Source organism: Gossypium arboreum, chromosome 3 (assembly GCF_025698485.1).
Source record: "Gossypium arboreum isolate Shixiya-1 chromosome 3, ASM2569848v2, whole genome shotgun sequence".
NCBI classification, from domain to species: domain Eukaryota; kingdom Viridiplantae; phylum Streptophyta; class Magnoliopsida; order Malvales; family Malvaceae; genus Gossypium; species Gossypium arboreum.
The window spans coordinates 74,802,729-74,827,138 of record NC_069072.1 but is presented as its reverse complement, the minus strand read 5'-3'; the positions used below and the strand labels follow the sequence as shown (position 1 = coordinate 74,827,138).

General features: G+C 38.5%; 1 pseudogene; it reads left to right on the top strand.

Annotated features, from left to right (window-relative positions):
- The first annotated feature begins 235 nt into the window (after positions 1–235).
- Positions 236–2,272, top strand: LOC108468204 (uncharacterized; annotated as a pseudogene).
- Positions 2,273–24,410: the final 22,138 nt, after the last annotated feature.

Sequence of the window (24,410 nt, the reverse complement as noted above, 5' to 3'; positions counted from 1 at the left end):
CCACTAGTCGGAGGCGTAACGGGGAGCATCCCATTTCCACTTGGACCGAAATGAAGGTGAATTGCGTGAAAGTAGGATACTCCAAATTCGGGGGTCTAAGAGTTTTATAAAACGTTCTTGGATGCGACGATGATTCATTCCATCCTACTATCATCGGGAGTTGCATCAAAAACTCCAAAATCTCATCCAAGGGACGAAGAGTGTGGAAGATTATTATAAAGAAATAGAAGTGGCTATGATCCGTGCCGATATACAAGAAGATCGAGAAGCCACAATGGCTCGCTTTCTAGCAGGACTTAATCGAGAGATTGCAAATGTCGTAGAACTGCAACATTACATTGAGGTTGTGGACATGGTCCACATGGCTATCAAAGTGGAGAAGCAGTTGAAGCGAAAAGGTACCACCCGAGCCTATCCTAACACCAATCCTTCTAAATGGGGCCAAAGCACAAGCAAGGGTTTTCCAACAAATCGAACGAAGGATTCTTCAACAATATCTAAGGCGAATAAGCCTATTGCCAAGTCAAGTAAAGGTAAGGCTCCTGAAAGTTCCACCGCCCGTTCAAGGGACATAAAGTGCTTCAAGTGTCTTGGTCGTGGACATATAGCGAGTCAGTGCCCGAATAGACGTACCATGGTGATAAGGGCCGACGGTGAGATTGAAACGGAGGACGAGGAAGAGAACGATCCTGAATCAAATTTCAAAATTGAGGAGGACTTAGAACAACCCGTTGAAGGTGAGTTACTCGTCATCAAGCGAAGCCTAAGTCTTCAAAGTGTGGAAGACGAACAACAACGTGAGAACATTTTTCATTCGAGATGTCAAGTGCAAGGGAAAGTGTGTAGCATCATAATCGATGGAGGGAGTTGCACAAATGTGGCAAGCACCCTCATGGTAGAAAAGTTGGGGCTGTCAACCACCAAGCACCCGAATCCATACAAGCTTCAGTGGCTTAAAGATGGCGGTGAACTCAAAGTGACAAAACAAGTCCTAGTGTCCTTAGCATCGGGAAGTATTCTGATGAAGTATTATGCGATGTAGTGCCGATGAACGCGGGCCATTTACTTCTAGGACGACCATGGCAGTTCGACCGACGAGTGATGCATGATGGTTACACTAATAGATACTCCTTCAAACATCTTGGCAAGAACGTGACACTTGCACCCCTCACTCCGAAGCAAGTGTACGAGGATCAACAAAAACTTAAACTTTCAGTGGAACAAGCGAGAGAAAAAGAAAAGAGTGCAAAAGAGAAAATTAAGGAAAAAGAGAGAGAAAAGACTAAAAATGCGAGAGAAAATGAAAAGAAACAAAAACAAGTAAAAAGTGGAGAGGAAAAAGAAAGTGGAAAAATGAGTGTGTTTGCGAGGGTTAGTGATATCCGGCGAGCGATGTTTTTGAGACAGCCTATGTATGTATTTGTGTACAAGGAGGCATTGTTGAATACTAACGAGTTACCTGAAAACTTGCCTGCTTCTGTATTGTCTTTGATTCAGGAATTTGAAGACATATTTCCGGACGAAATACCAAGTGGGCTGCCCCCTATCCGAGGCATCGAACATCAAATAGATTTAGTACCCGGAGCTGCACTACCCAACCGTCCTGCTTATCGGAGTAATCCCGAAGAAACGAAGGAATTGCAAAAGCAAATTACTGAACTCCTAGACAAAGGATACATCCGAGAGAGCTTAAGTCCTTGTGCAGTGCCGGTGCTGCTTGTACCCAAGAAAGACGGGTCATGGAGGATGTGCGTGGATTGTCGTGCCATCAACAAAATCACTATCAAGTATCGACACCCAATCCCCGTCTTGACGACATGCTTGACGAATTAAGTGGAGCCCAGATTTTCACAAAAATCGATTTTAAAAGTGGCTATCATCAAATACGAATGCGAGAAGGCGATGAATGGAAGACGTCCTTCAAAACGAAATTGGGTTTGTACGAATGGTTGGTAATGCCATTCGGCCTTACAAATGCTCCCAGCACTTTTATGAGATTGATGAACCATGTATTACGTGCGTTTATTGGTAAATTTTGTGTTTATACTTTGATGATATCTTGGTCTACAGCAAAACTTTAGAGGAGCACGTACCACATTTACGAGCGGTGTTGGAAACTTTACGAAAAGAGGTATTGTATGCTAATCTCAAAAAGTGTTCATTTTGCACTGATAAAGTTATGTTTTTAGGTTATGTCGTGAGTGCCAACGGTTTGGAGGTGGATCAAGAAAAAGTTCAAGCGATTCAAGAATGGCGCGTCGGCGAACATTAGCCAAGTTCGAAGCTTCCATGGATTGGCTAGCTTCTACCGTCGATTTGTGCCCAACTTTAGTACCATTGCAGCACCCTTAACAAGCGTGATTAAGAAAAACTCCGCATTTCACTGGTGATACGATTTGCCTCGGAAGAGTCGAGTCATATTAGTGTGCCCGATCGTCAACAAGAAGTTACGTTGGGTTTAATTGAAAAGGTCGGATGAAGGAAGGAAGGATATTGGTTTTGGGTTCGGATTAGAATAGGTAAGAAGAATTTGAAAGTTCGGGTTTGGAGTCCGAATAGGTATGGATGAAGGAATTGGTTCAATTAGGTAAGGGGGAATTGAAGAAATGGAATAGTCAGTTTAGGTACAATTGGTAAATGGAGAAATGGGGTTGAACAAAAAGTGCAAACAAGAACCAATACTGATTTGGTATCGACCCGTTGTTTATAAGCTCTTTTAGTTCAGTTTGGAATTGTTAAATAAAAACCTCGACCCACTATCTAACAAGATAGGAACCTCGGTATGTTTGAACGCCACACTACAAGTAGTGATAAGTTTGGTTTCGACAAAGAACAACGGTTGACACACTAGACGCTAGGAAGCCAATCGAATCTTTGAACGAAATTTGAGAAAAAGTTTTGCCTAACAAATTCGGCAGCATAACATTAACAAAAGTCTCAAAAGTTCTTTACATGAAAAAAAATAACAAGTATTTATAAGCCTAAAGTCTAGGTAGCCAAATGGCTTTTCATGCTTACAAATTAAGTAAAAGAAAATTCTAGAAAATTAATCCTTAATGTGCATGACTAGATTCTGCTATGGAACATGAATTTTGAATGCTTCATGTTTAAGAAATGACAAGTGAATGAATGAAGCTCCAAGGGACACTTGCTAGGTTCGGCCTCCCTTGTTTAATAAGCAATTAAGTGGCATCCTTTAGCCAAAAATCATGAAAATAGGTGTGAATGCCGTAACCTGAAGAGTCCATAGGTGTGAACATAGTGAACCAAAAGGACTTGTTGTGTGAACACAATGTGAACGGAATGTAGAGGTTCATGGAGGAAGTCATTCAGCCAACCATTTCATGCATGTATTATGTCCCTTTGACCGAATAGTCACTTGTGTAGATGAAGAGGTAGCACAACATTCATGGCTCTTGGTCATTCATGAACCTTTGGAATTAATGTACCTTGCCATTCATGCATTCCACCGATTCATGCATCTTGAGTGTCCATGCACCTTAGCCATCCATGCACCCTCCAAAAGACATGTTGCTTCAAGCTCCATACATCCATTGAGTTTCTACAAGAAAATGTGAACAGCATTAATTCAAGCTAATGTGAACACAAATGTAAACATTAAATTCAGTTATGACAATTTAATTAATATCAATAAACACTTTTAAGACATATTTAATAAAACTAATGTGAACTAAATTTAATATGTGGTTTATTAATTAACTAATTAATGAACTTATTAAATAAAAATTTAATAGCAGTCAAATGAAGTCAAAGTAGTCTTCATGAGCTAGAATTCAACTCATGAGCTAAAACCGAGCTGGACTTGGACCCATGAGCTGGTAGTGAGCTGGACCCGAGCTGGGAAACTGGAAGTGAGCTAGTGGCGAGCTCGATGAGTTGAGCTGGACTTGCAGGTAGTTGCATGGTGAGTTCAAGGAACTGGAATCAGCTTTCTCGGAGCGTCCTAATGGCGTTTCAATCCAAAGTTGAGCTACAAAAGCTGTGATGGACTCCTTAAACTTCTTAGCTCGAGCTCGAGTAATAGGACCTTGTGGTAGCACCATAGAATCCTCGCTCGAACTAGCTGAACCATGGGGCACGATCACATCATTCCCCCCTCTTCAAAACGACTTGTCCTCAAGTCGAAATCTGCATTAAAAGGGGTTAAATCTGACACATTAAAAGTAGCGCTGACATTATAATCTCCTAGCAAGTCAATTTTATAAGAATTTTCATTTATTCGCTCTAAAACTTGAAAAGGACCGTCTCCGCGAGGCAGTAGCTTAGATTTCCGTTGGGTCGAAAAACGGTCCTTGTGCATATGAATCCAAACCCATTCTCCGGGTTCAAAAACTACTCGTTTTCGGCCTTTGTTCGCATTACGCACATAGGACTCAGTCCTAGCCTCGATATTGGCCCGCACCTTGCTATGTAAATCCTTGACAAAATCTACCTTTTTCTTCGCATCTACATGGACAAACTGATCAGTAGGTAAAGGCAATAGATCTAAAGGAGTCAAGGGATTAAAACCGTAAACAATTTCAAATGGGGAGAATTTAGTCACAGAATGGACAGAACGATTATACGCAAACTCAATATGGGGTAGACAATCCTCCCACGTCTTCAAATTCTTTCAAACGATGGCCCGAAGCAAAGTAGATAGAACTCTATTGACAACTTTCGTTTGGCCATCGGTTTGGGGTGGCAGTGGTCGAAAATGAAGTTTGGTCCCTAATTTACCCCAAAAGACCTCCAAAAGTGACTTAAAATTTTGCATCTCGGTCCGACACGATCGTACGAGGAATGCCATGTAGTCTAACGATATCCCTGAAAAATAAGTTTGCAACATGAACAGCATCGTCGGTCTTAGTACGAGCAATAAACGAGACATTTTTGAAAATCTATCAACAACAACAAAATAGAATCCTTCCCGTTTTTGTGCTTGAAGTCCGAGAACAAAATCCATGGAGATGTCAATCCACGGTGCTTGAGAATGGGCAATGGTGTGTACAAGCCATGGGGTTGAACCTTTGATTTAGCCTTTTGCGTGCTATAAACCTTTCGCAAACTCGCTCCACATCTTTTCGCATCCATGACCAATAAAATGTTCATGGAGAGTGGCTAGTGTCTTATTGACTCAAGTGTCCCATAAGCCCGCCACTATGCGCCTCATGCACTAATAGGTCTCGAACAGATCCACAAGGAATGCATAGTTTACCTTCTTAGTAAAGATAGCCCTCGTACCTATAAAAATTTTCAAAAGGACCTTTCTCACAAGAAACAAATACCTCTCCAAAATCGGAATCGTTTACATAGGAATCTTTTAATAATACAAAACCAAGAATCTTAGAATCCAAATATGATAACAGAGTATACCTTCTTGAAAGCGCATTAGCCACAATATTATCTTTACCTTTCTTATTTTTGATGACATACGGAAATGACTCAAGGTATTCAACCCACTTCGCGTGGCGTCGGTTCAACTTATGTTGGCCTTTGATGTGCTTCAAGGCTTCGTGATCGGAGTGAATAATGAATTCCTTAGGCCACAAGTAATGTTGCCATGTCTCAAGAGCTCGTATGAGCGCGTACATCTCTTTATCATACACCGGATAGTTGAGTACGGCTCCATTGAGTTTTTCACTAAAGTAAGCCACAGGACGTCCGTCTTGTGTCAACACGGCCCTGATTCCAAGGCCCGAAGCATCGTACTCGATCTCAAAAGTCTTCAAGAAATCTGGAAGGGCAAGCAAAGGAGAGTTAGTGAGACAATCTTTGATTTTTATAAATGATTTCTCTTGTTCATCGTTCCAAATAAAAGAAGAAATTTTCTTAATAACACTCATAAGTGGAGCAGCAATAGTGCTAAAATTTGAAATGAATCGTCGGTAAAAACTTGCTAAGCCATGGAAACTTCAAACTTGCGTAACGCTCGTAGGCCTTGGCCAATCTCGTATGGCCTTAATCTTCTCTTGGTCTACCTCGAGACCATCCGCACTAACCACAAATCCTAGAAAAATAGTTTTGTTAGAACAAAAAGAGCATTTCTTTAAATTAGCATATAAGGTCTCTTTTCGCAAAACTTCTAAAACAGATTTGAGATGACTTACATGTTCTTCCATAGATTTGCTGTAAATCAATATATCGTCGAAATACACAAAACTTACCGATGAAAGGCCTTAAGACGAACGTACTTGGAGCGTTGGTAAGGCCAAAAGGCATAACCAACCATTCGTATAGTCCGTGCTTGGTCTTGAATGCTGTTTTCCATTCGTATCCTTCTCGCATCCGAATTTGGTGGTAGCCACTCTTCAAATCGATTTTTGAGAACACTTTAGCCCCACTAAGCTCATCTAACATGTCATCTAAGCGAGGAATGGGATGACGGTATTTGATTGTTATCTTGTTAACGGCTCGACAATCCAATCACATGCGCCATGTTCCGTCCTTTTTCGGTACCAATAATACAGGAACAACACAGGGACTTAGGCTCTCGCGAATGTAGCCTTTTTCCATCAGTTCATTGACTTGTCTTTGCAACTCCTTGGTCTCCTCCGGATTGGCTCGGTAAGCAGGTCGTTTTGGAATAACTGCTCCCGGCACGAAATCAATTTGATGCTCGATTCCACGAAGTGGTGGAAGACCACTCGGGGTTTCTTCCGGAAAAACATCTTGGAAATCCTGCAACAAAGACAAAATAAGAGGGGGCAGGGTATCGGGTAAATCATTAGTAGAAATTAATGCTTCCTTGTACAAAAGTACAAGAACAGTTCGATTTATCACCAAAGCCTTCCTCACATCACTAACTCTTGCAAAAACACTCATTTTCTCGATTTTCTTTTCTTTTTCTTCTTTTTCTTGGATATTTTCTTGTCACTCTCTTTTGTTTTTTTTCTTATTTTCTCTTCCTTTATTTTTTACAACTTTCTTTTCTTTTCTCTCATTTGCTCAATGAAGCTTTTAGCTTGATTTGGTCTTCATACACTTGTTTGGGAGTCAACGGCGTAACGTCACATTCTTTCCCATGAATTTGAATGTATACCGGTTAGTATACCCGTCGTGTTGAACTCGTCTATCAAATTGCCACGGTCGGCCAAGTAACAAATGCCCCGCATGCATCGGTACAACGTCACAAAGAACTTCATCCGAATACTTACCGATGTTAAAAGAGACAAGTACTTGTTTTGTTACCTTAAGCTCTCCTCCGTCATTGAGCCATTGAAGTTTGTAGGGGCTCAGATGCTTGGTAGTAGGCAAACCAAGTCTTTCAACCATCATGGTACTTGCTACATTGGTACAGCTGCCTCCGTCGATAATGACGCTACAGACTTTGCCTCCGACTTGGCACCGAGTGTGGAAGATATTCTCTCATTGGAGATTATTCTCCGTGCCTTGGAGACTTAGACTTCGTTTTACAACAAGTAGTTCTCCTTCCATGGGTTGTTCCACGTCCTCCTCAACTTCGGAAGCCGATTCAGATTCTTTCTCCTCCTCATCCTCCGTTTCAATCTTGCCATCGGCTCACAATACCATGGTCCTTCGATTTGGGCATTGGCTTGCTATGTGGCCTCTTCCGAGATATTTAAAACACTTAATATCTCGATTTCGATTGTATGACGATTCGGGTGCCTTGCCTTTGTTTACTTCGGCGATGGGCTTGTTGGTTTTTGGAGGTACCGTGGTCTCCTTCCCTTGAGGATTGGCAGGTCCTTTACTTGATCCTTGGCTCCACTTTGAAGGGTTGGAAGTGGGAAACCCTCGACTTGGGCCTTTCCTCTTGAGTTGTCTTTCCACCTTGATGGCCATATGGACCATATCAACCACTTCAATGTAGTGTTGTAATTCCACTACGTTTGCTATATCTCGATTTAGACCAGCCAGGAATTGCGCCATCGTTGCTTCGGGATCTTCTTGGACATCCGCTCGAATCATCGCGATTTCCATCTCTTTATAGTAATCCTCGACACTTTTGGACCCTTGCGTGAGATTTTGGAGTTTTTGGTGCAACTCCCGGTGGTAGTATGCAGGGATAAATCGTCACCTCATCACCGCCTTCATTTCGATCCATGTAGAGATAGGATGTTCACCGTTACGCCTCCGACTAGTGGTTAGTTGTTCCCACCAAATCATGGCGTAGTCCAAAAACTCTATTGCTGCTAGTTTCACCTTTTTATTCTCGGAGTAATTGTGACAATCGAACACCAACTCTATCTTGAGACGGTGGAATAGATAGTTTAATGTTCTTGAGATCATCACCTTCGCGTCTTCGATCTCGTTGTCAGTGTTATCTACGTCGATCACTAGCATTAGACTCTTGTTCACTTTCAAGATCACTAAGGTCATTTGCTTCATCGTCTTGGACCCTTCGTCTTCCCCGATTCTGATTTGGCCTCTCCCGTCTTGGTCTAACCCCCTCGGGTGCTCTTTCACTTTGGCCATTCGTCTCAACTTGGAACAAACAGTCTTCGATGGGATTGAGCCTTCGATCTAGGAGTCGCTCCATTTCTCGTAATAAGGCTTGCATGTTTAAGTCGGGGACGTTGCGAATGGGTTGTCTTGCCGGACGATCTTCCACGTTGTGATTTGACTCTTATGACATTAAAACGTTGTTAAAGTAAACCTTACCACAAAACCTCACAATCTCTCTAAAAGGAAAAGAAGATGTTTCTCTCACACTCGTGTTTACACTTGAAATTAGGCTTTTACCTCCACTCTATTACACTCACAACTCTCGTGCCTTTTACCTCTCTAAACCTTTTCTCGTGATTCCGTAAGCAGATTCGTTAAGGCTTAGTCCTTGGTCTAGGTGGTCGGTTCAAAAGGGGTAACAAGTGATTGATGTATTCGGTTTCGGGTAGGCTAAAAGAATAAGGAATTAAAAGTGTGGCGTATTAGGACGAGTAGGATAGAGGATGGATCAGAACCTATATCAAATCAAAGCTTGACGATCAACTAACAATTGAATTGCATAAATCAGTTTTTTTTTTTATTTTTTTTAAACTTCTATAACTTTTTTTTTATACTATATCAGCAAACTAAATACAATAGAAGCACTTTTGTACACGATTTTTTTCTCGGGTGCGTAGATTTTTGCTTTTATAATAACAGCAACAAACCAATCAAAATGAGAAAACTTCGGTAGATTTTTGCGTAGATTTTTTTTTCTGAACCTACCTCGGGAATGCTCCGCTTTTTGCTTTGAACGTCTAAGCTTCTCGTTTTAGGTAGCTCTGATACCAGATGATACGATTCGCCTCAGAAGAGTCGAGTCGTATTAGTGTGCCCGATCGTCAACAAGAAGTTACGTTGGGTTTAATTGAAAAGGTCGGATGAAGGAAGGAAGGATATTGGTTTTGGGTTCAGATTAGAATAGGTAAGAAGAATTTGAAAGTTTGGGTTTGGAGTCCGAATAGGTATGGATGAAGGAATTGGTTCAATTAGGTAAGGGGGAATTGAAGAAATGGAATAGTCGGTTTAGGTACAATTGGTAAATGGAGAAATGGGGTTGAACAAAAAGTGCAAACAAGAACCAATACCGATTTGGTATCGACCCGTTGTTTATAAGCTCTTTTAGTTCGGTTTGGAATTGGTAAATAAAAACCTCGACCCACTATCTAACAAGATAGGAAACTCGGTATGTTTGAACACCACACTACGAGTAGTGATAAGTTCGGTTTCGACAAAGAACATCGGTTGACACACTAGACGCTAGGAAGCCAATTGAATCTTTGAACGAAATTTGAGAAAAAGTTTTGCCTAACAAATTCGGCAGCATAACATTAACAAAAGTCTCAAAAGTTCTTTACATGAAAAAAAATAACAAGTATTTATAGGCCTAAAGTCTAGGTAGCCGAATGGCTTTTCATGCTTACAAATTAAGTAAAAGAAAATTCTAGAAAATTAATCCTTAATGTGCATGACTAGATTCTGCTATGGAACATGAATTTTGAATGCTTCATGTTTAAGAAATGACAAGTGAATGAATGAAGCTCCAAGGGACACTTGCTAGGTTCGGCCTCCCTTGTTTAAATAAGCAATTAAGTGGCAACCTTTAGCCAAAAATCATGAATTAAATGGTGTAACTCCAAGGGCCAAAATAGGTGTGAATGCCATAACCTGAAGAGTCCATAGGTGTAAACATGGTGAACCAAAAGGACTTGTTGTGTGAACACAATGTGAACGGAATGTAGAGGTTCATGGAGGAAGTCATTCGGCCAACCATCTCATGCATGTATTATGTCCCTTTGACCGAATAGTCACTTGTGTAGATGAAGAGGTAGCACAACATTCATGGCTCTTGGTCATTCATGAACCTTTGGAATTAATGTACCTTGCCATTCATGCATTCCACCGATTCATGCATATTGAGTGTCCATGCACCTTAGCCATCCATGCACCCTCCAAAAGACATGTTGCTTCAAGCTCCATACATCCATTGAGTTTCTACAAGAAAATGTGAGCAGAATTAATTCAAGCTAATGTGAACACAAATGTAAACATTAAATTCGGTTATGACAATTTAATTAATATCAATAAACACTTTTTAGACATATTTAATAAAACTAATGTGAACTAAATTTAATATGTGGTTTATTAATTAACTAATTAATGAACTTATTAAATAAAAATTTAATAGCAGTCAAATGAAGTCAAAGTAGTCTTCATGAGCTAGAATTCAACTCATGAGCTAAAACCGAGCTGGACTTGGACCCATGAGCTGGTAGTGAGCTGGACCCGAGCTGGGGAACTAGAAGTGAGCTAGTGGCGAGCTCGATGAGTTAAAGCTGGACTTGCAGGTAGTTGCATGGTGAGTTCAAGGAACTGGAATCAGCTTTCTCGGAGCGTCCTATTGGCGTTTCAATCCAAAGTTGAGCTACAAAAGCTGTGATGGACTCCTTAAACTTCTTGGCTCGAGCTCGAGTAACAGGACCTTGTGGTAGCACCATAGAATCCTCGCTCGAACTAGCTGAACCATGGGGCGCGATCACATCAACTGGTCTGAAGATCAAGAACGTTCATTTAATTTGATTAAAGAATGTCTTGTGAAAGCTCCTCTATTGTCCCTTCCAGATTTTACTAAAACATTTGAAATTGAGTGTGACGCTTTAGGTGTAGGGATCGGGGCTGTGTTGACCCAGGACGGAAGACCGGTGGTGTACTTCAGTGAGAAATTAAGTGGCGCTTCCCTCAATTATCCGGTGTACAACAAAGAGATGTATGCCTTGATTCGATCACTTGAAACTTGGCAGCACTATCTAAGACCGAAGGAGTTCGTGATTCATTCCGATCACGAAGCACTTAAGTTTATTAATGGTCAGCGTAAACTCAACAAACGACATGCAAAATGGGTCGAGTATTTAGAATCATTTCCCTACGTCATCAAATACAAGAAAGGTAAAGAAAATGTAGTGGTTGATGCCTTGTCACGGAGATATACCTTATTGACCACTCTTGATTCTAAGTTACTTGGTTTTTATCATATGAAAGAGTTGTATGCTAATGATGAGGATTTTCGAAATATATATGCTGCTTGTGGAAATGGGTCTTTTGAGAAATTTTTCAGGTACGAAGGGTTTCTTTTTAAAGAAAATAGGTTTTGTATACCAAAAGGCTCCATTCGAGAGTTACTTGTGTTGGAGGCGCATAGTGGTGGCCTGATGATACGATCCACCTCGGGGTGAGTCGAGTCGTATGTGAGTTTGCCCGATCGTCTACGAAGAAGTAGCGTTCGATTTGTTCAAAAGGATGTTTTAACGTAAATAATGGCGAAAGCTATGTAAAAGGATTAAAAGGTGGGTTTATGGATATGAAGTTTATGTGGATGGATTTATGGATATAAAGTTTTTGTAGGTTTGGTTATAATGAAACGAAAAGATGGAATGGAATGGAAATGAAAATGATCTAAAAAACAAACACGAACCAATATTAGAAAATATTGACCCAAATGTTTATAAGTTTTCAAGGTGGTCAGATGGAGAATATGAGAACCTCGACCCGCTACTTAGAAAAGTAGGAACCTTGGTATGTTTGAACGCCACACTATGAGTGATAAGTTCTGTTTTCAACAAAGAAAATGGATGACACAACTAGAACACTAGGTAGCCAACAAATCTTTGAACGAAAACAGAGAAAAGTTTGCCTCACAAATTTGGCAGAATATCATTCAAAAATGTCCAAAAAGTAGTGTTCCTTCAAAAGGCTGGTTACATGAATTTATAGTGTCAAAAGGAAAGCTAGCTGAAAGGTCACTTTTAATGAAGCTAATAATGAGGCCTAATGAAAAGTCACAACTATAGAAATTCTATTCCAAGTAACTCCAGCCTTCAATGTGATTTACTTCTTCAATTAAGTTGCTTTCAAAGTCTTTTGAAGTCTCCATGAGCAACCGAAAAGACACCAGCTTCTTTGATGGAGAATTGAATGCATGTAGTGATTACTCATGAAGCAAACGGTTATGGAAGATGAAACAAAGTTGCTGCCTAATTTAAAGAAGAATAATGCTCTCCTTTAATTGATAGAAACAACTTCTTAATGATATTTAAATACATCAACTTGTAAACACCTTGAATCTGGTCATACATGCACCTAAATAAATGTTCATTCATGCATGTGGGATGTCCAAAAGAGATGTTTCTTCAAGCATTCATTGCGCCGTCCATGAGCATTGTACCTACAAGAAATAAAACAATTCATAAGACATCATGTGAACACACATAAATTCAGCATAATGTGAACACATTTAAGTTATGTGATATCTATGACATATTAATAACAAATATTAATATAAGACAAGTTTAATGCTTAAATAAATATGTGAAAATTTTATTTAATGCATTAAAGACAAAATCGAGTTAAACTAAAATGAGCTAAGCTTTAGCTCGTGAGCTAAAGTTGAGCTGAGATTAAACTCCTAAGCTGAAGCTGAGCTAAGGTTTAGCTCGTGAACTGAATATGAGCTAGGAGTGAGCTCGGTTTAGCTCAAGCAAGTTGGATTGAGCTCGAATAAGCTGGATTTGAGCTGGACGGAGCTCGTGGAGCTGGAAACGAGCTTGGATAGCTTGCCAACATGTCAATGCTCGGCTTGACAGGCTTGTTCGATGAAGTTCGCGGGGCGTGCTCGTATCACCCCACATCGAGTTCGTTTATAATCGCTCTGTTCACTCGGCAACCAAATTCTCTCCTTTTGAGACTGTCTATGGATTTAATCCTCTTACTCCTCTTGATTTATTACCTTTTCCTATTGATCAATTTGTCCATACAGATGCAAGGAAAAAGGCTGAATTTGTCAAGGAATTACATAGGAAAGTTTGAGAGAATATTGAATCTCGAACCGAGCAATACGTCCAACGAGCCAACAAAGGACGAAAACGAGTTGTATTTGAACCCGGAGACTGGGTCTGGGTGCACATGAGAAAAGAAAGGTTTCGGCTCAACGAAGATCTAAGTTGTTGCGCGAGAGACGGCCCTTCCAAGTCATCGGCGAATCAATGAAAATTCGTATAAGCTTGACTTACCGGTGAGTACAATGTTAGTGCTAGTTTTAATGTCTCGACTTGACTCCTTTCGATGTAGATACTGACTTGAGGACAAGTCATTTTCAAGAGGGGGAGGATGATACGATCACGGCTTCCCATAAGTCAAGTCCAAGCCGAGATCTGATGGTGCTACCACAAGGGCCGATCACAAGGGCTCGTGCAAAACAATTTAAAGAAGCTGTTATAGCTTTAGTTCAGCATGTGTGGGATGATGTCAATGCTAGACCTATCGAACCAGTTAGTGGCCATTTTGGAAATCCATGCCAAACTTTTCTACAAGTTCAGTTCAGCTCACCGAGCTCACCTTCAGTTCAAGTTAGCTCCCATGTAGCTCCACACCAGCTCATTAGCTCGGGACCAACTCATTATCAGCTCACGAGTTTAAGCCCAGCTCGAGTTTAGCTCATGAATTAGCCATCAGCTCGTGGAGTTCACTTTGAATTCATTTGACTACTATTGACTTTTTAATTAATAAGTTCAATAATTAGTTAATTAATATCCTACATATTAAATTTAGTTTACATTGTTATATTAAGTATGTCTTAAAAGTGTTTATTGATGATAATTAAATTTGTCATAACCGAATTTAATGTTGATATTTGTGTTCACATTAGTTTGAATTAATTCTGTTCACATTTCTGGTAGAAACGCAATGGACATATGGAGATTAAAAGCAAGCATGAATTTTGAAGGTGCATGGACGGTTGGGGGACTTGAATCTCTTGGGTGCATGTTTGGCAAAGTGCATGTATGACCATATTCAATGTCTTTAAGGTTCATGAATGTTTCCATTCATGTATGGTGTGCTATCTCTTCATTCTCCAAGGTGACCATTCGACCAAAGGACACTCACACATGCATGAAGATAGCTTGGCCAATTAGCTTCCCCATGACTCTCCTTAATTCGTTCACACCTATGTTCACATGGCAAGACTATTTGGTTCACCTTGTTCACACTAGAAGACTCTTCAACATTCGGTTTCACACACATGATGGCTCTTGGAGTGTCCACAATTAATTCATAATTTTTGGCCAAACATTGCTTCATTTAACAAGGTTGGCCGAACCTACAAGTGACCATTGGACATCATGCATTCACTTTGAGTTTCCTTAAGCATGAAGATTCATTCATTTCCTACTACCATAGCCGAATCTAGACATGCACATTAAGGGTCATTTTTCTAGAATTTTCTTTAATTAATATGTAAGCATGAAAGGCCAATCGGCTACCTAGACTTAGGCCTATAAATACTTGTTCAATTTTCATGTAAAGGACTTTTGAAACTTTTGTTAATGTTATGCTGCCGAAATTGTGAGGCATACTTTTCTTATATTTCGTTCAAAGATTCGTTTGGCGTTCCTAGTGTTCTAGTTGTGTCAACCGTGTTCTTTGTCGTACCCGAACTTATCACTATTCATAGTGTGGCGTTCAACATACCAAGGTTCCTATCTTGTTAGATAGTGGGTCGAGGTTTTCCCTTACCAAACCTATAACCGAACTTAAAAGGCTTAATCAACGGGTCGATACCATTTCGGTATTGGTTCTTGAAAGGACCTTTAGTAGTTCAAACCCGTTCTCTTCTTTACCTAATCGAACCTAAACTGACCAATTTGTTCATATCCTTTTGTTCCTACCCTTTCATTCCTACCATTCCATTCAAACCCCTCTTTCTACTTTGACCATACCTTCAACTCAACTAAACCTAACGTAACTTCTCGTAGACGATCGGGCAATTTACATACGACTCGACTCTTCCCGAGACGGTTCGTATCACAAAGTAACACTGATGTGATCCGGCCCGGGTAGATGAGTCGAATTCACGTAGTTACCCGATCGTAGTTCGAGTGAGTCGTTCGTGCCTCAGATTTTTAGTAATAAAAGTAAAATAATGGATTAGAATAAGCGGAAGGTTTCAAGAAGGGTAAGTTTAGTAATAGGTTCGGTTATGTGTACCAAAGATGGGTGATGGATAAATGAGTCGGTTTGGTTACGAGAAGGAAAAGTTGAAAGATGGGGAATGGAAAAATGAACTCAACGTCAGGAATGATTCAACACTAAGAAGTGTCACCCCAGTTCCTATATTGTTAAGGTGAAAAAATGGATAGATGGATAGGTGAACACCACACCAAGATTGGTGATAAGTTCAAACAAGACGATTGACGCCACTAGCACAAGCCAGATAAGTCTTTCGAAACTTGTACGAGATATGAGAGGAAGCAACCTCACAAGAACAAATGTTCATTATCAATTTTGGCAAAAAGTCCCTTACAATTGAAAGAAACCAAATATTTATAGGCACATAGATGACCATTCAAATTTGGCATCTAGGTGTACACACAATATTAAAAACGTTCACACTAATGTATTAAAATAGTTCATAAATTCGGCAGATTCATGAACTAGTTGAATGGACACTTTCTTCCCCCTAAGTGTGTGCATGAATGCTTAATCATAAAGAAAGGCTTCAAGTGACTTGTATGTGCACCAAAGGTTGCATTCATCTCCTTGGGACGTTCATGCACTTGTATGGAACATGTATCCTCATAATTAAACTCTTTAATAGCATGTAGGTTCATAAATGGCAGTATGAACCTAGTAAATTCGTTCTCCCCTTTGTACATACACTTAATTCAATCAATGTGTTGGATTATTGAGTTAATTCCTTCCTTTGGACGTTCTTGAACCCATCCATGCACGTGTAGTAGCTTATAGGTCAATTCAAAGTGTGAACAGCTACTTCTTGGCCGAATACTGTGCCTTGGAAAGTTAGGAGACAGCCACCATACATGCACTTAAGCCATTCATGCATTCTATCATCCCATGCATTTGATCCATTCATGGACTAGCCTTTAATGTCCATACATGCATTCGACACATGCATGAATTTGTAGAAACCTTGCATCTAGCCGTACATGCACCAGCATTTAATACTTCTTCATTCATGAGTGTGGAATGCCCAAAAGAGATGTTTCTTCATCCATACATTGTACCGTCCAAAGGGATGTACCTACATGAAATAAACAAGTCATTAAGATATCTCATGGACACTCATAAATTCGGCATGATGTGAACACATTAATGTCATGCATTAATTCAGCTATGTGAACATAATTTATGTAATGACTATGGCATATTAATAACAAATATTAATATAAGACAAGTTTAATGATTAAATAAATATGTGCAAATTTATATTTAATGCATTAAAGACAAAACCGAGTTTAAACTAAAATGAGCTAAGCTTTTAGCTCGTGAGCTAAAGTTGAGCTGAGGCTAAACTCCTAAGCTGAAGTTGAGCTAAGGTTTAGCTCGTGAGTTGAAAGTGAGCTAGGAGTGAGCTCGGTTTAGCTCAGGCAAGATGGATTGAGCTAGAATAAGCTGGATTTGAGCTGGACGGAGCTCGTTGAGCTGGAAACGAGCTTGGATCAGCTTGCCAACATGTCATTGCTCGGCTTGACAGACTTGTTCGATGAAGTTCGCGGGGCGTGCTCGTATCATTCCCCCCTCTTTTAGGCGACTTGTCCTCAAGTCGAGCCGTTTGTCCATGGGAGAACTTTGACTCATGCATGGTTTTCCTCGGTCAAATGGGATGGAAGATGTCACACAAACCTGAAAAATTCTTACCACAGCCAATAAAAAGAAACTCAAAGGAGTCAAATTCAAATGTGTTCGATAGTTCATAAAATATTCATTCAATCGAACATATGCCAAAAATCTCAATTGGACAAAGCAAGCATACATAAATTTATCAAAGAGTTTCGTTAGACCATCGTTACAAACATGAAAACTAAGTTGGATCAAGGGATAATTGGTTGAAAATGATGGTAGGCACTTAAACACATTATTTCTCATCCAAAACATTTTAATTTCTTTAATCGAATATAGTAACTCATTTGGTCCCTTGTCTTGCTCATGCAAGGTATGCCATGGCCAAAGGTATGCTAACTCTTCCTTTCGTTTTTGAACAACATGAGGGGAGTCTCCAAATTCCAATGTAATAATCACATCATCACAATGCCAAAAGGAAAAATCCATCACATCAAAGTATAAATAATTTCCAAACAACCAATCAATGAAATTTTCAACTTCAATCGAATTGAGCAAAGATATTTGAAAATTTTTAGATGACTTACCTTGACAAATATGAAGAGAAGACAATTGAGGACTGGGTTTACCTTTCTCGGTCAAAATGAATCTTCTCTCTTTGGATAGATAACGTAAGACAAACCTATTACTCTGATAAATTTGAATAGGTGGTGAGGCACCATGACATGTCTTGCTCCTCGAGGGGTGGAATTCACAAAAATAAGACTGGTTAGTATTATCGAAAGCTATGAACTTAAATGGAAAAGGAAAGTTACCATGGAAATTTGATTCAATTCCAAAAACATAGGTTGGCCTTACCTTCTCGAAATGAAACAAAAATTCCAGATGTGGCCAAGCAAGGTGATTAGCAAACAAATCAAAATTGAAACCCAAATCATTGAATTTCACCTTTTTATCAAAAGTTCGAACATCAAGCAAACATAATTTGAATGTAAATGATGCAAAGCGCTTAATGTTTCCATAAAATGAATTCATGTAGCAAATACCAGGCTTGAACACACGAACTTGATCCTTTGATTTAGCAGGCAACATGTTAAATAAGGAAAATATAATCAACTCATCAGATGATTCAAAATTCACTCATTCAATTAGACTTGAAAAATTGGCACAACCAAGCATATTCATTTTATCACCAAAGAAACGATGCAACATGTTATCATGCAAGTAAATCAAAGGAAACTTAAACATGCAAATACTCGAACAATCTTGCATCGTAATTTCTACTCGAACAGATAGATTAAAGCATGGAAATCTTGCACAAAATTTCAGAGATTTATCTTGAAGAACAAAGTCAAACAGATCAATTACTTCATGCAAAAATCTTTTAACGCATATATCGAGCAAAGAAGTTGTGTTCATGCAACCTTTCAGAAATTCAAATCCATCACAAATCATTTGAATAGGCACGTTTAAACAGAAAGATGAATTCAAAGAATTTTTATAATCAAACAAATCAAAACGTGAAAAACTGCTATCACACACATTCACAATTTGCACAGGATGAACCAATCCAACAGAATCAACAAAATTGTTGTTATAAAACATGTCATAGGACGGAATCTTCATGACATCTTTTGTAACAACATCGTTAACATTAGTATGTGAATAGTAATTAACCAAATCAAAAGATGGAAGATTTTCAAAAATAAGGCCATAAAAATCTATTTGAGAAACTTTGTATTCAAACGGCCTCGAATCAATAAATAAGGAATCCTTACCTTTCTTACCTTCAATTGCAAGGGGGTAGCTGTCATTCGTGAACTTACCTTTTTCGAACAACCTAAAACACCTCTCATTTGGAAGGTAATGTAGATGGAATTGGTCGCACAAACTTCTAGGAACCTGAAAAGTTAATTCACAAGAAGATCGAACAGGTGGGTTAGTAGAAATAATCCTCACTTGCTCACTTGTTTTCTCACTCGATTCTTTTCTTCCGAATCACTCGTTTCTTTTGTTTCAATTTCTTTTCATCCTCTTTTCACTCTCAAATTTCTTTTCGTTCTCTTTTTCAATCTCATTTTCTTTTTCATTTTCTTTTTGATTTTCAAAGGCTTTTTTAAGTTCTCTCAAAATTCGCTCATTTTCTGTAACACCCCTTACCCATTACCGTCATAGGAACAGATACAAGGTATTACGAACATAACACATACCATTAAACATAACCGAAATATAAATATGTCATCCAATTTGATAGTGCATCGTATAATATATATCTTGAACAATATTAGCCAACTTTAATGGCTTGTACAAATTATTTGGTCGAGAAATCTTGTAACTAATATTTTAAACCTAGACAAATATGACACGTAACAAAATAATTAAGCCTACTATACATGCCATAATTCAAAACGTTTAGTTCAAATACCCTAAAGTATGATAGTGCGGTTAGATCTTCACGATCCTTAACTCCGAGCAAGCGAAGAACACTATAAGACAAAAGAGAGAAACAAAGTAAGCTTATAGCTTAGTAAGTAAGTATGTAAATACTAATTAAAAAATCTAACATGTTTACACAACGATTCAAGTATATCTACTTTAACTTCACTATTCATTCCACTTTGATTAAGCTATCTCTGCTGCATCATATTCACTAAATAAATCATAACTCGAGTTACAAAACTCAAAATTCAAATCCGTAAAATTTCCCTGAATCTAGACTCATAAATCTTTTTGCTAATTTTTTTCTATAATTTTTGGTTCAGCCGATTAGTACAGTTTATTAGTTAAAGTTTCCCCTGTTACACAGCTTGACTGATCTGACCTCTGTTCACTACAAATTGAATTTCTCTCAGTACACAATTCAAACAACCCTGAAGTCTATTTCATTTAAAACTAGTCTCAATAAGGAATTTAGGCATGTAAACTATATTTCTTAATTTGCTTTGTACAATTTTTAATGATTTTTCAAAGTTGGAACAGGGGATCACGTATTCATCCTGAGCAAGTCACATACAATTGTAAATATCTCAAAATATAGAATTCCTTTGCTTGCTCTGTTTCTTTTATATGAAAGTAGACTCATTAAACTTTAATTTCACATCTCATTCAACCTCTAATTATATTCCTCCTATTTTTGGTGATTTTTCAAAATCACATCACTGCTATCATCTAAAAACAGTTTTAATGCTAATTTCACTCTTTCACACATTCTTTATGCTAACCTCATTTTATCTTGTATATGTATATACCACAAATCATTTTCACCACATTTCATTCACCATAAGTGTAGGTCCAAACCACAATATCACCACAAAACCATCCCGTTGAACAATTCGGATCAATCCTCGATATTTAATGGTTTCAAACACACACCCCACCATCATACTTCGTTTAGTTCGGCTCTCTTGTACACATGGTGAACACTTAGTACCACTCATGCGACCCAACCGATTTGTCTCGTAGCTCTCTTGTCTACATGGTGTCCTTCACTTGGAATCACGCATGCGACCTAGCTACATTTATCTTTCACGTAGCTCTCTTGTCTACATGGTGTCCTTCACTTGGAATCACGTATGCGACCTAGCTACATTTATCTTTCACGTAGCTCTCTTGTCTACATGGGATACATCTCGTATCACACATGTGACCTAGCTACTACTGAGGTGTCTCGTAGCTTTCTTGTACACATGATGTGCACTCAGCATCATACATGTGACCTAGCTACGCTCCTTCTATTTCATTCGATCTCTCAGAATGTTCAACCGGATCTCTCTCTATATTTATTTCCATTCTTCCAATAGTCGATTTATATTTTAACATCAGCTAGTATATTTATATAATAGGCTGAAATATAAGAATGTACATGAAATTATTGTAATATTTACATACAAACTTACCTTGGTGCAAAATGTGGAAATTTTGCAATTTAGTCCAAAACTTTTTCCTTCCCGTTCGAGATCAATTCGCATCTTTCTTGATCTATAATAACACATTTAGCTCATTTAATACTCATACTATTTATTTCAATCCAAAAATCACATCATGGAAAAATTACATTTTGCCCCTAACTTTTCAAAATTACAATTTTGCCCCTAGGCTCGGAATTTAATTTCAGCCCTTATTCTTATATTTTATGATATGCTGAACATTTTCTCTTCTACAACAACATCAAATTCTCACTCTATCATATAGTTATGAACAATAGGTATTTTTACCGATTATCTGCTTTTACTCGTTTTCACTTAAAACCGAGTAGCACAAGTTATTTAACATAATTTAAAACCTCATATTCTATCATAAAACATCAAAATACACAAATTTCACCTATGGGTATTTTTCCAAATGTGAACCCTAGGTTAAATTATTACTAGCATAAGCTTAATCGAGCTTCCGGATTCCAAAACGTAAAGAACATTAAAAGCGGGCTTGGAATCACTTACTATGGAGCTTGAAAATTGAAGAAACCCTAGCTATGGAGAGAGGGAGAATTCGCAGCAACTAAGGAGGATGATGATCAATTTTGTGTTATTTTTCCCATTTTATTTCATTTAATATCCAAATGACCAAAATGCCCTCCTTACTAAACTTTCAAAAATTCCTTCCATGTCCTAATTTTGTCCATGAACTTAAAATTGGTCAAATTGCTATTTAAGACCTCTAATTAATATTCCAAAACAATTTCATACTAAAACTTACGGGATGCAAATTTTGCAACTTATTCGATTTAGTCCCTACTTTCAATTTAAGCACTTTAGGCATAGAATTTCATCACGAAATTTTCACACAATCATGCAATCATATCATAAACCCCAAAATATTTATAAAACAATTATTTCTATCTCGGATTTGTGGTCACGAAACCACTATTCCGATTAGGCCCTAATTCGGGTTGTCACATTTTCTCTCTTACTTGCCTTTTGCCTCTCTTTTCTTTTTATTTCATTTTCTTTTTCTTCTTTTGCTTTTTCTTTTCTTTTCTTTGTTTTCTCTTTACAAAAATGTACAAAAGAACGATGAGAATACAAATCTTGTTCGAAAGATGAAGAACTATTTGCGTATGATTCACAATCAAAACTTCGTGAAGAATACTCCGAGTAAGATTTCTTTGAAGATCTAGTAGGAGTATGTCTTTCTCTTCGAACGCCATCTTGGAACGAATCAAAATCGTAATCGGCTTCTCGTCTTCTCGAATTATCGAAGTCACCTCTCGAATTTGCTGATGAATATGAGTCATAGTATGAATTTCTTTGTCTCAAAGTAGACGACGAAAAGGAATCACGATTGGAACTTTTTTTCAGGTAGTAGTCGGGGGTATATCTCCGTGGGGTTCTTGGTTCCGTTTTACGACTTGAAGAAACTCGATCACTTTGGTCTCGTTTAGTCACCATTCTTCGCATTTCTTGAACCAAGTATTGGTATTCCGATTCGGTGAACTCTTCGCGTGACATGATTTTTGTTGCTAAAAAGAAAATGTTAGATCACAAAACAAAATAAAAAAATTAAGTACCTCACCACAAACCTCACAATTTATTTCGAGAAAGAAGAAGAAAAAGGTGTCACTCCCTTCGTGTTTACACTCGTTTGGCTTTTACCTCCACTCGAATGATCTCACTCGCTCTAGCCTTTTACCACTCAAGCTTACTCTCGTAACCTCGTATTTTATTTCTTTCGACTTGTCGTGGTGCCTTGGGGTCGGTTTCAAGATGGTTACAAAGGTTAGAATGTCACAGTGTGCGGGTAGGCTAAAAGAAAAATAGTCTTTGGTGTAGTGTGGCATTTTGGGGGGGTAAAAGTTGCTGGAAAGAAAGATTGAAGGTCGGAACAAAAATGTAAACAAAAGAATAGATCTTGATCACACACTTTCCTTCTTCTTCTTTTTTTAATTTCGTATTTTTTTTGTCTCTTTTTTTTAATACTTCACAATATATTACAAGAGAGAGAACGAAAATTACAACCTGAATTTTTTTTAATTCGAATTTTTTTAACTACGAACCTATTTCGATCTTGTTACGAAGGTCGGCGCCTCTCAATTTACAAGCTCTGATACCAAATGATGTGATCCGGCCCGGGTAGATGAGTCGAATTCACGTAGTTGCCCGATCGTAGTTCGAGAGAGTCGTTCGTGCCTCGGATTTTTAGTAATAAAAGTAAAATAATGGATTAGAATAAGCAGAAGGTTTCAAGAAAGGTAAGTTTAGTAATAGGTTCGGTTATGTGTACCAAAGATGGGTGATGGATAAATGAGTCGGTTTGGTTACGAGAAGGAAAAGTTGAAAGATGGGGAATGGAAAAACGAACTCAACGTCAGGAATGATTCAACACTAAGAAGTGTCACCCCGGTTCCTATATTGTTAAGGTGAAAAAATGGATAGATGGATAGGTGAACACCACACCAAGATTGGTGATAAGTTCAAACAAGAAGATTGACGCCACTAGCACAAGCCAGATAAGTCTTTCGAAACTTGTACGAGATATGAGAGGAAGCAACCTCACAAGAACAAATGTTCATTATCAATTTTGGCAAAAAGTCCCTTACAATTGAAAGAAAACAAATATTTATAGGCACATAGATGACCATTCAAATTCGGCATCTAGGTGTTCACACAATAATAAAAACGTTCACACTAATGTATTAAAATAGTTCATAAATTCAGCAGATTCATGAACTAGTTGAATGGACACTTTCTTCCCCCTAAGTGTGTGCATGAATGCTTAATCATAAAGAAAGGCTTCAAGTGACTTGTATGTGCACCAAAGGTTGCATTCATCTCCTTGGGACGTTCATGCACTTGTATGGAACATGTATCCTCATAATTAAACTCTTTAATAGCATGTAGGTTCATAAATGGCAGCATGAACCTAGTAAATTCGTTCTCACCTTTGTACATACACTTAATTCAATCAATGTGTTGGATTATTGAGTTAATTCCTTCCTTTGGACGTTCTTGAACCCATCCATGCATGTGTAGTAGCTTATAGGTCAATTCAAAGTGTGAACAGCTACTTCTTGGCCGAATAAGTGCCTTGGAAAGTTAGGAGACAGCCACCATACATGTACTTAAGCCATTCATGCATTCTATCATCCCATGCATTTGATCCATTCATGGACTAGCCTTTAATGTCCATACATGCATTCGACACATGCATGAATTTGTAGAAACCTTGCATCTAGCTGTACATGCACCAGCATTTAATACTTCTTCATTCATGAGTGTGGAATGCCCAAAAGAGATGTTTCTTCATCCATACATTGTGCCGTCCAAAGGGATGTACCTATATGAAATAAACAAGTCATTAAGATATCTCATGGACACTCATAAATTTGGCAT